This window comes from Chrysochloris asiatica, unplaced genomic scaffold (assembly GCF_000296735.1).
Source record: "Chrysochloris asiatica unplaced genomic scaffold, ChrAsi1.0 scaffold00051, whole genome shotgun sequence".
NCBI lineage: Eukaryota > Metazoa > Chordata > Mammalia > Afrosoricida > Chrysochloridae > Chrysochloris > Chrysochloris asiatica.
The window spans coordinates 16,086,896-16,099,080 of NW_006408569.1; the positions used below are offsets into that span (position 1 = coordinate 16,086,896).

The 12,185-nt window shown below is 41.6% G+C and overlaps 1 protein-coding gene and 1 pseudogene across 2 annotated transcripts in view; both read right to left on the reverse strand.

Annotated features, from left to right (window-relative positions):
• The window catches only part of GRIA3 (glutamate receptor, ionotropic, AMPA 3), a 491,170-nt gene that overhangs the window by 270,893 nt on the left and 208,092 nt on the right, over window positions 1-12,185 (reverse strand). The gene's annotated exons all lie outside the window — the stretch shown is intronic.
• Window positions 8,902-10,746, reverse strand: LOC102833260 (annotated as a pseudogene).

The window sequence follows — 12,185 nt, forward strand, 5'->3', positions numbered from 1 at the left end:
CAGTCACTGGAGAAGGATATCATGTTTGGTAAGGTGGAGAGGGTCAGAGAAAAAGAGGAAGACCCCCAGCGAGATGGATTGGCAAAGTGGCAGCATCAATGGGCTCAAACGTGGCAACAATTGTGAGGTTTGGCCCAGGACAGGGCAGTGCTTCGTTCTGTTGTGCACAGGGTCACTATGAGTCAGTACTGACTCGATGGCCCCTAACAACAACGATTAATTTAAGACTCTTTGCATATTAAGAATATTAACAGTTTCTGTGATATATGTCATATATATTTTAATCCAGCTTATTTGATATCTAATACTGTTTAGCAGGAGAAAGATAAGGCTTTCTGCTTTTGTAAAGATTTACAGCTTCTTTAGAAGGTCACTGTGAGTCAGATGTGACTCAAGGGCACTTAACAACAACAACAATATTGTCTATGATGCATTTTGATGAACAGAAGTTTAATATTTTTATGACATTGATAGTTGATATTCTTACTCACCAAAAAATGTGAAGTGGAAAGAGACAAATGAAAATTCCCTTCTACTCTTATTATAGTACTCACCTAGGCTAAAAATCAAACCTTTTGTGAACTACTGTATCCATTTTTTTTTATTACTTCTTTGATTTCCATAGAGTTTCAGATACATTTATTTTGTGGCAAAATGAGGGAATGTAAGGAGCTACATATGGAATGTGACTGAGGCAGAAGTAAAGAGCAAAAATAAACGCAGAGGAAAGAAGATGATGAGCCCAATTAGATTATTTACGTATTCTATTTTGCCATGTCTAAGAGGCCTGATATATTAAATATCTGAATATATAACCAGTACTTCAGGGTGTATCTATCCACATTGTAAAAGTAAATTGTCCTTTAAATATAATTCATAGAAAGATTCCCACAGCATATTTGGACTCACATTTTTTTTGTTGTTGTTACTGTTTTTTATTTAGTTTTATTTAAATTTGATTTAAACACTTTTAGTTTCCACCAAAATCAATATGTTTATCTAAATTTCAATTGCTAATGCAGAAATATGTATTCAAGGTCATATTTTGGCTTTCATGGACTTGTTTTCATTTTCTTCAGCTTCAGCCTGAATTTGCATATGGGCAATTGATGGTCTGTCCCACAGTCTGCCTCTGGCCTTGTTTTAGCTGATTATATGGAGCATTTCCACCATCTCTTTCCACAGATTTAGTAAGTTTGACTTCTGTATATTTCATCTGGTGAGGTTCATGTGTATAGTTGTCTTTTATGTTGTTTTAAGAAGGCATTTGCAATGAACAATTCATTGGTCTTTCAAAATTGTATCATGTGATCTCCAGTATCATTTCTATCTTCTTGCTTTCTGAAAGTGAAGAGCACTTAAAATACTTACTGATGAAGATCAAAGACAACAACCTTCAGTATGGGTTTCATCTCAATGTAAAGAAAACAGAAGTCCTCACCACTGGATCAATAAACAACATCTATCTATATAAATGGAGTGAAGTTGCCAGAGACTTCATTTTGTTTGGATCAACCATCAACACTCATGGAAGCAGCTGTCAAGAAATCAAACGATGTATTGCATTGGGCAAATCTGCTGCACAAGAAGCTCTCTTTAAAGTGTTCAAGAGCAAAGATGTCAGCTTGAGGACTAAGGTGCACCTGACCCAAGCCATGGTATTTCAATAACCTCATCTGCATAGTAATGTTGGACAGTGAATAAGGAAGACTGTTGAAGAACTGATGCATTTGAGTTATGGTGTTAAGTTTTGGACTGCCAAAAGAACAAATAGATCTGTGTTGGAAGAAGTACAACCAGAGTGCTCCTTGAAAGCCAGGATGGCCAGACTTCATCTCTCATACTTTGGACATATTGTCAGGAAGGACCAGACACTGGAGAAGAATATCATGTTTGATAAAGTGAAGTGTCAGAGAAAAAGAGGAAGACCCCAACGAGATGGATTGGCACAGTGCAGTAGCAATGGGCTAAGATACAGCAATGACTGTGAGGTTAGCCCAGGACCAGGCAGTGTTTCATTCTGTTTTGTGTAGGGTCGCTATGAATTGGTACTGACTTGATGGCACCTAACAATAACAACAACAATTCAGAAACTGTTCAGTATATGAGGAGAATGAATGGGATGATTAAGAACCCCTCTGTGTTTGTATATGGGCTTCAGTCTGTGGATTTTATGGAATTTGTTAAAAAGAAATATTCACATGCACCCAGCTCAATTTATCCTTAGTAAATTAAGATCTCCCTGAGGTCTTCATTCATCATAATTATGTCTGTTTAAAGTTCTATTTAATTAAGAGCTGACCCTCTGCAAATATTCTCTTCCTTATAGCTGCATTGTACAGATGCCTTTAGCTAATTTGTGAAGTCAGTGAACAGAATTTGCCCCCAAAATCTTTAGTTCTCTGCCCTTGTTTTCTCTCCCCCTAAACATATCCTTGGGAGCACAGTAGCCCTGTAGGATAAACACTGGGCTGTGACCCACAAAGTCAGTGGTTCGAGCTCACTAGTCACTTTGCTAGAGAAAAATGAGGCTTTCTTATCCTGCAAAGATTTACAGGGTTGCTATAAGTCAATACCTACTGGATAGCACTTAACAACAACAAAACATCCTCACCCAATCTAAATCAAACCTTTATTCATACTAGACTGCTCATGGTTGACAATCACTTCAATTGTTACTCCTCAATAGAGGATTTATGTTTTAAATTAAAATCAAAGCCTTAAAGTAAAAGAACAAACTCTAATGGTGAAATATAGACAGCATTAAGTTTTAGAGTATTCACTGGCAACTTGAGGTATTCTCAGTACCTCAATAGACTACTGAAGAAACAACTACTGACTCCCTGCCAAGTTTAAAGTTGGCCCTGAAGCTGGCAGTGCGTGTACTTGAGCCTTTTCTGTCCTCCTCTTTCTTCCCATTTTGCATTACAAACTTTATCTCCCTGATGGTGAATTATGCAACTTCACTCTCCTTACCATGTTGTTGTTATTAAATGCTGTTGAGTTGGTTTGGACTCATAGCGACCCCTGTGTAGGGTTTCCAAAGCTGCAAATCTTTATGAGAGGAGAAAGCTTCATCTTTCTCTTAGGGGCTTGAATTACTGACCTTGTGGTTAGCAGTCCAGTACTTATCTTACAGAGCCACTGCACTCCCCTCGTCACCATAAATTGAGAAAATATACCCAAATAGATTTATTAATTATTTTGAGTGAAAGTAAGCATACTTTGCATTGTCAGCTGAAAGGAAATTTAAAAGAACTATCTGGAGTAGATTTGCTTAATGTCTGAGGAAAGCAGAATAGGCAAGACTTCTGATCCTCAACTATACATGGGTTAATATAACAAAATAAAACCTTTAAAACAATTGGAGTTAAATTAAATGGGATACTTCCATGCTCGTGCATAATTCCTTCCTGTGTCTATTTAATGGGCTGGTATTGGAACTGTCTTGGAATAGGCTGCCTGCAGTGTGAACTCAGAGAGGGCTAGAGTCATCTCAAAGTTGCTCTGTGGACTGTTGAGCATTTAATAGCTACCATGTGATGATTGATCTTGCTCATTAATAGGATTCTTACATAATATTTCTTCATGGGGCTTCTCAATACCCTTAAAATCAGTATTCTAGCACTCATCACTTGACTGAGGTTCCTAGCCAAACAAGTGATGAGCAGCCTGGATGTTAGCAGGCATCTTTTGGGTATCTGTAGGAGGAAGCAGGCCATAAATGTTAGCCAGCAAATGTACTTTTCAACTCTGATTGGGTGGCAGTAGGGATAAGGTATTACACTTGATTAAAAAGGGATCCTACAGATTATATGAAGGAGAGTTGCCCATCAGTCACAGTATATCTTCTTCCCAAGTATATCTTATGACAAATAGAACCTAATGTTTTTTGTTAGGTGTTACCAGTTCATTCTGATTACCATGTAACAGAGTAGAATTGCCCCATAAAATTTTCTTGTCTGTAATCTTTATGGGAGCAGATTGCTAAATCTTTTTCCTGTGGAGATGCTCAGTGAGTTTTAACCACCAAACTTTTGGTTAGCAGCTGAGCGCTTAACCATTGTGTCACCAGGACAAAAATAAGCACCCCCAAGCCTGTCACCTTTCCTTTAACAGGAGATAGACTTTGAATTGGCTTCCAATATGGGTAGATTTTGCCTTCATCATTCACACCCTGAACTTCCCTTTGTGCATAGCAATTCAAGTTGCAGCTTGTGTCTATGAAGCAGTAAAATGAGCTGACCTAGATGGGACTTGCTTGAGCTCAGAGAATATAAGCTTTGGATCTATCAAGCAAAAGATCTCTCATCAGTGGTTTATCTGGGAACATTATTCAGTAATCTTAATGTTTAGAAAGCATGGCCAAGACAAGCCTCTTAACATTCTGATCTTTGGGAGTGAAAGATGGGTGATGGCTACCAGGGAGAAGAAAAGGGAATGGGAAGTGGGTGTGAATTTGCGTCCCAAAACAAAGGAGGCTGCAATTGATTTCAAAGAACCATGGCTTATTTTGCCTGCTGTGCCTGTCAGGAGTGTTGAGACATCTTGATTCTGATACTATTGGAAGGCTATCAAAGGGAATATTAAGAACAAGCTCTTGCTTACAGAATACAGAGGAGCCAAAGATGCTAAGGATAATGGAGAAAATTGTTTTCACTCCAGAGAAGAAAACTAATGTTCTTTTGACTTATTTTGTTGTTAAGTGCTGTTGAGTTAGTTCCAATTCATAGTGATTCTGTATAGGGTTTCTAAGGAGTGGCTGGTGAGTTTGAACTGCCGACCTTGCGGTCAAGTGCTTATACTATAACGCCATACCAGGAGTCCATACTGTGGTCTAAAAACTGCTTGTGAAACACTCAAAGTAGGATGTGCAAAACACAGAAGGTAAATTAAAAAAAAAAAAAATTATGTGTTTCCATACCCACCCACTGCCCCCAAATAAAACCATATAAAAGTACCTTTAATATTATGTCAGAGTCCTCATGTGGTGCTGTGGGTTAAAGTGCCAGATTGCGAAGCCATTTGAACTGCAAGGTTGGCAGTTCAAGTTTACCAGCGTCTCCTCAGAAACCCTATACAGGGCCGCTATGGGTTGAACCACCACTTGTCTGTGAGTTTGTCATACTGTGGTGGCTTGTGAGTTGCTGTGATTCTGAAAGATATGCCACCAGTATTTAAAATACCATCAGGGTTAACCATAGTGGACAGGTTTCAGATGAGCTTCTAGACAAAGACAGATTAGGAAGAAGGAGTGATACACGGCTTCTGAATATTTAGTCATTGAAAACCTTATGAATAGCAGAGAAACACTGTCAGATATAGTGCCAGAAAATGAGCCCCTCAGGTTGGAAGGCACTCAAAATGTGACTGGAGAAGAGCTGCCTTCTCAAAGTAGAGTTGACCATGATGATGTGAATGCAGTAAAGCCCGTGTGACCTTCATTTGCTGATGGGGCACAACTCAAAATGAAGAGAAACAGCTGTAAACATCCATTAATAATCGGAACGTGGGATGTACGACGTATGAATTTAGGAAAATTACAAATTGTCAAAAATGAAATGGAACGTATAGACATGAGCTGACATGGACTGGAATAGGCCATTTTGAATCTGACAATCACATGGTTTTCTATACCGGGAATGAAAAATTGAAGAGGAGTAGTCTTGCATTCATTGTCAAAAAGAACATATCCAGATCAATCATGAGGTACAATGTTGCCTGTGATAGGATAATACCCATGTGCCTACAGGGAAGACCAGTTACTACCACTATTATCCAAATTTATGCACCAACCACTAAAGCCAGTGAGGATGAAATGGAAGAATTCTACTACTTCAATCTGAAATTGATCAAACATGCAATCAAGCAGTATTGCTTATTAGTGGTGATTGGAATGCAAAGGTTGGGAGCAAAGAGGAAGGATGGCCTTGGTGATAGAAATGATGCTGGAGATCACATGAAAGAACTCTGCAAAATCAATTATTTGTTCATTTGAAATACCTTTTTAGACAACATAAGAGACGACTATACACATGGACCTCGCCAGATGGAATATATAAAAATCAAATTGACTACATCTGTGGAAAGAGACGATTGAAAAGCTCCATATCATCAGTCAAAAAAGGCCAGGGGCAGACTATGCCCCTATGAAAATTCAAACTGAAGCCAAGGAAAATGAAAACAAGTCCATGGGAGAAAAAATATGACCTTAAATATATCCCACTTGAATTTAGAGATCATCTGAAGAACAGATTTAATACATTAAACACTAAAGATTGAAGACCAGAAGAGTTGTGGGATGACATCAAGAACATCATACAAGAAGAAAGCAAAAAGTTATTAAGAAGACAAGAAAGAAGGAAAAGCTCAAAATGGATGTCAGAAGAGACACTGAAACTTACTCTCCAGTGTAGAGATGCTAAAGCAAATGGAAGAAATGAGGAGGCACAAGAGCTGAACAGAAAATTTCAAAGATCAGTTCGAGAAGATAAAGAAGATAAAACCAAATATTACAACAAAATGTGCAAAGATCTGGAGTCAGAAAACCAAAAGGGAAGAATATGCTCAGCATTTCTCAAGCTGGAGGAACTGATAAAATTCAAGCCTTGGCTCTTGTTATTGAAGGATTCTCTGGGCAAATTAGTGAATGATGCAGAAAGCATCAAGAGAAGATGGAAGAAATACATAGAGTCACTGTACCAAAAGGAAATGGTTGATGTTCAACCATTTCAAGAGGTAGCATATGATCAAGAGCCAATGCTACTGAAGGAGGAAATCCAAGGTGCATTGAAGGAATTGGCAAAGAACAAGGCACCAGGATTTGATGGAATAAAAATGGAAATCTTTCAAGAAAATGAGGCAGCGCTCACTCATCTCTGCCATGGAATTTGGAAGACAACTATCTGGCCAACTGATTGGGAGCGATCTTAATTTGTGCTCATTCCAAAGAGAGGTGACCCAACAGAATGTGGAAATCATCGGACAATTTCTTTGATATCCCATGTGAGTAAAGTTTTACTAAAGGTAATACAGAAATGTCTGCAAGCATACATTGACAGAGAACTTCCAGGGGTTCAATCCAGATTCAGAAGAGGCTGTGGAATGAGGGATATCATTGCTGATGTCAGGTGGATCTTGGCTGAAAGCAGAGAATATCAGAAAGATGTTTACCTTTGCTTTATTGACTACACAATGGCTTTCGATTGTGTGGATCATGACAAGCTATGGACAACATTGCGAGGTATGAGTATTCCGGAACACTTAATGAGGAATCTGTACCTGGAACAAGAGGCAATTGTTGGAACAGAACATGGAAACACTGAATGTTTTAAAATTAAAAAAAGGTGTGTGACAAGGTTATATTCTTTCACCATACTTATTCAACCTGTATGCTGAGCAAATAATCTGAGAAGTTTGGTTCTATGAAGAAAAATGTGCCATCAGGATTGGAGGAAGACTCATTAACAACCTAAGATATGTAGATGATACAATCTTGCTTGCTGAAAGTGAAGAAGACTTAAAATATTTACTGATGAAAATCAAAGAGCACAGCCTTCGGTATGGATTGCATCTCAATGTAAAAAAAAAAAAAACCCCAACAACGGGACAATAAACAACATTCTTATCAACAGAGAAAAGATTGAAGTTGTCAAGGACTTCATTCTTCTTGGATCAACTATCAACCCTCATGGAAGCAGCAGTCAAGAAATCAAACGACATATTGCATTATGCAAATCTGTTGCACAAGATCTTTTTAAAGTGTTGAAGAGCAAAGATGTCAGCTTGAGAACTAAGGTGCGCCTGACCCAAGCCATGGTATTTTCAATAACCATGCATGGTAAAGTTGGACAGTGAATAAGGAAGACCGTAAAATAATTGATGCTTTCGAGTTATGGTGTTGGAGGAGAATACTGAAAGTGCCATGGGCTGCCAAAAGAACCAACAGATATGTGTTGGAAGAAGTGCAGTCAGAGTGCTCATTGGAGGCCAGGATGGCCAAACTTCGTCTCTCATACTTCAGACATATTGTCAGGACGGACCAGTCGTTGGAGAAGGATATCATGTTTGGTAAGGTGGAGAGTCAGAGAAAAAGAGGAAGACCCCTAGCGAGATGGATTGACAAAGTGGCCTCATCAATGGGCTCAAGCATGGCAGCAATAGTGAGGTTTGGCCCAGGATCGGCCAGTGCTTTGTTCTGCTCTTCATAAGGTCGCTGTGAGTCAGTACTGACTCGATGGCACCTAACCACAACAACAAATGGTTCGGAACTGACTCAGTTGCACTTGACAACAACAATATTAAGTTGGAGTCCTTTTGTGGCACTGCAGTATAAGCACTTGACCCAAAGGTCGGTTTAAACCGCAAGGTTGGCGGTTCAAATAGGGTTTCACAAACTGCGTACAGGGTCGCTATGATTCTGAACTCATAACAACGGCACTTAACAACAACAAGATTAAGTTGCTTTAATTAGTTATTTTCTTTATCTATTGAGATTTTCCCAATGAGGATATGAGAGTGGGTTTAGAAGTATGAAGGAGGGTAAAAGAAGTTTACTGTTTCATCTTGTTCAGGTCTTTTGCTCGGGGAAGTGACTGAATCTTGCCTGAATTGTAGAATAGTCAGTCTGTATAAGGTGGCCCGAATTCTCAAGTATGAGAGCCACAATTTAGTGATGGTGCCAATACCTTCATTGTACAAATGACAATGCTGAAATCCAGAGAAAGAAAATGGTCTATTCAATGATAGGCTATATCACAAACTTGACCCTGGCCACAACACTTTTCTTTTTTTTTTTTTCTCCAAACATATAATTTATCACTTTTCTCAATACATCTTTGAGCACCTGTGCTAACAATTCTCAGGAATGTTTGAATACCCACCCCATGCCCCTTAACTCCTCTAGGCTTTAGACACAAGGCCCCTCACAGCTTGGGCAATGGCGTCCTTGTCAATGCCAAACATCTTTAGCAGCTCAGTTGGCTTCCCGCTTCTTGGTATCTGGCTGATGGCAAGGCGGGTGACTGTGATGCCAGGCTCACCCACGACAGCAGTGCATATGGCCTCACCTATGCCACCTTTGTAACAATGGTCCTCCACTGTGAGGATCCTGCCCTTGGTGGCACGGGCACTGTTGAGAATGAGATTTTTATCCAGGGGCTTGATGGTGAACGGGTCCACCACGTGGATGTTGATCTTCTCTTTCTTCAGCAGTTCGGCAGAAGCTAGAGCCTTGTGCAGGGTCACCCCAGCCCCAATCACGGTCACCTGGTCATCCTTGCTCTTCAAGACCACCTTGGCTTGTCCAACCTAGAAATCCTCATTGTTGTTGTAGATGATGGCATTTTCTGGGCAACTGGTCCGGATGAAGCAGATGCCCTTCGTATTGGCCGCTAATTCCACTGCCTTCTCTGTGGAAACTCCATCGCTTGGGTAAAAGCCAATTGACATGGGGACTGACTGGAACATGGCCAAATCTTCCAGGGCCATCTGAGAGGACCCATCTTCCCCAATGGACACACTGCAGTGCGAACCACAGAGGTTGATGTTGCTGTCAGAGATGGCCTCCATATGGATCTGGTCAAAGGCCCTCATGAAGAAGGCTGCGAAAGTGCTGCAGAAGGGCACTGTCCGGTTGTGTGTGGCACAGCCCACGGTGATGCTCACCATGTTCTGCTCAGCGATGTTGCACTCAATGAAGCGGTCTGGGTACTCGTTTTTGAAGAAGTCTGAGAAGGTGGAATTCTTGGTGTCCCCATCCAGGACAATGACATGGTCACTGCCATGGCCCAACTTGGCCAGGGCCTGTCCATAGGCCTTGCGAGTGGCTTTCTTGTCCCCAACTTTGTAGCTGGGTGGGGTGGGAATACAGATGTTGGTGATGTCCACTGAGGGGGCGTCCTCCTGCGGAGGGGGGGGGTGTTGCCAGGATCTTCTTCTTGGCTCTGGATCAGACTGTAGATTTCTTGGATGGTCTGATCCACCATGTTTTGGGGGAGGGGTTTCCCATGCCAAGACTCCTTATCTTCTACCCCTGAAATCCCTCGGCCCTGTAGGCTCTTGGCAATGATGGCTGTTGGCTGGTGCTTAGCTTGGCTGAAGGCCTTGCACAACTCCTCCACACTGTGCCCGTCCATGATAACAGCATGCCAGCCGAAGGCCTCATAGCGCTTCTGGTAGATGTCCACCTGGTGCTGCAGTGGGGCTGGGTCACTCTGGCCCAAGCAGTTGATGTCAAGAATGGCAACCAGGCTGTCCAGCTTGTAGATGCCGGCAAAGGCCATGGCCTCCCACACAGAGCCCTCTGACAGCTCTCCATCTCCCAGCATGCAGTAGACGTGGTAGCTGGCTTTGTCGAAGTATTTGCCAGTGTAGGCCATTCGCAAGCAGCACCCAGGCCCTGGCCCAGGGAGCCAGTATGGGCGAAAGCTTGTTTCGAGATGGGGTTCCCATCCAAGTCGGAGCTGCTCTTTCGCAGGTTCAGCAGCTCCGCCTTGGGCAGGAAGCCAGCTTCAATCCAGACTGCATACAGGATGGGAGCTGCGTGGCCCTTGGAGAGCCATGCAGGTCCTGGGCCTTGTAGCGCATAGTGTGGTAAAAGAGGACAGACATGATCTCGGCGGTGCTGCAGCATGATGTGGGGTGACCGGAGCCCGCCATCGTGCTGGCCTGCATGGAACTGATATGCAGTTGGTTGGCCGTGTCCTTCAGGGCCTGCAGCTTCTGCTGGTCTGGTTTGTGATAAGCCTCCAAGGTGTGGCCGGGCATAGAGGATGGAGAACTGGGACTCGGAGATGCAGAGGTAGCTGCGGTATGCACAGCGACTGGCAGAGGCAGAGCCACAACACTTTTCTTATTTTAACTTTCAATAATATTAAGGTTAAATGAGATTTTTGTTGTGTGTTCTAGAAAAAACATTGATCTTGGTATCAAATAAAAGTTAAACTCCAACAGATGTGTTGTGATGATAGCTTTGCCTACAAGATTGCTGTGACTTCTTTAGAGAATCCCCCCACCCCCTTTGCATGGAGGAACAAGAAGAGCACCCAAATAAGTTTGTATATTAAAGCTTATCATCTTCTTCCTCAGATATAATTGGGGCTCCCACATGGTACTGGGATCCAATCTAAACTACACAGGCTTCAAAGTCCATGGCTTGAGTCATTCTTCCTGTTACACAACCCTCATACAGGGCACAGCATCTTCAAGCTCTTGTGATATACTATAGATACCGTCCATACCTAGAAAAGCCTATTTCATAATCCTCTCATTTGTTAAGATTAAGCTCAAAATGAACTGAAAATTGAATTCACCCGACAGATCACCTGATTAAGAGGGTGGGAAATGAAGGTTTCCTGCTCTCACATGCATCCTGAGAATCTTGGGCCCACCCAAAAAGACCCACTGACTCATAATGACCCTGTAAGGGTTTTCAAGGCTATAAATCTTTATGGGAGCAGAAGACCTGATTTTTCTCCCGCAGAGCAGCTGGTGAGGTTGAACTGCCATCTTTGCAGTTAGCAGTCCAGTGTTTATCTACTGTGCCACCAGGGTTCCTTATGGTTTAGTATCTTAAAATCATTGTTTGCAATAGAGATTTGTTGTTTGGATTATGCTGTATAAATTCTTAAGTTCAATTATTTTTCTTTTCATTTTCAAGTTTGGATAAGGGATAGAAGCAGGTATTTATTGAGTACCTACTTAGGTCTGGGAGTCCTGGTGTGGCGCTGTGGGTTAATGGCGCCAGATTACAAAGCCATTTGAAGTGCAAGGTCCACGGTTCAAGCTCACCAGCTGCTCCTCGGAAACCCTATACAGTGTCGCTATGGGTTGGAATCGACTTAACAACAACAACTTAGGTCTGGGTATTGTACTAGGCATTTATATACATTATCACATTTAATCCTCTCAACAACCACAAGCAATAAGTTGTTATTCCCAAATAGCAGGTAAGGAAATTGAGCCCCAGAGAGGTACATATTCATGAACAGGAGGACATGGTAATACATTGTGGAGTTGGGATCTAACCCAGGTCTGGCTTCCAAGCTCACACTTTTCTCTTTCCCTTCATTAGGGACTGAAATTACTCCGACAAATGTAGTTATTTGCTCAGGAACAAAGAAATTACAAAACAAATTTTTCTATGTGTTTCTCTTTGACAGGGTAGGCTCTGGAATACATTGTTG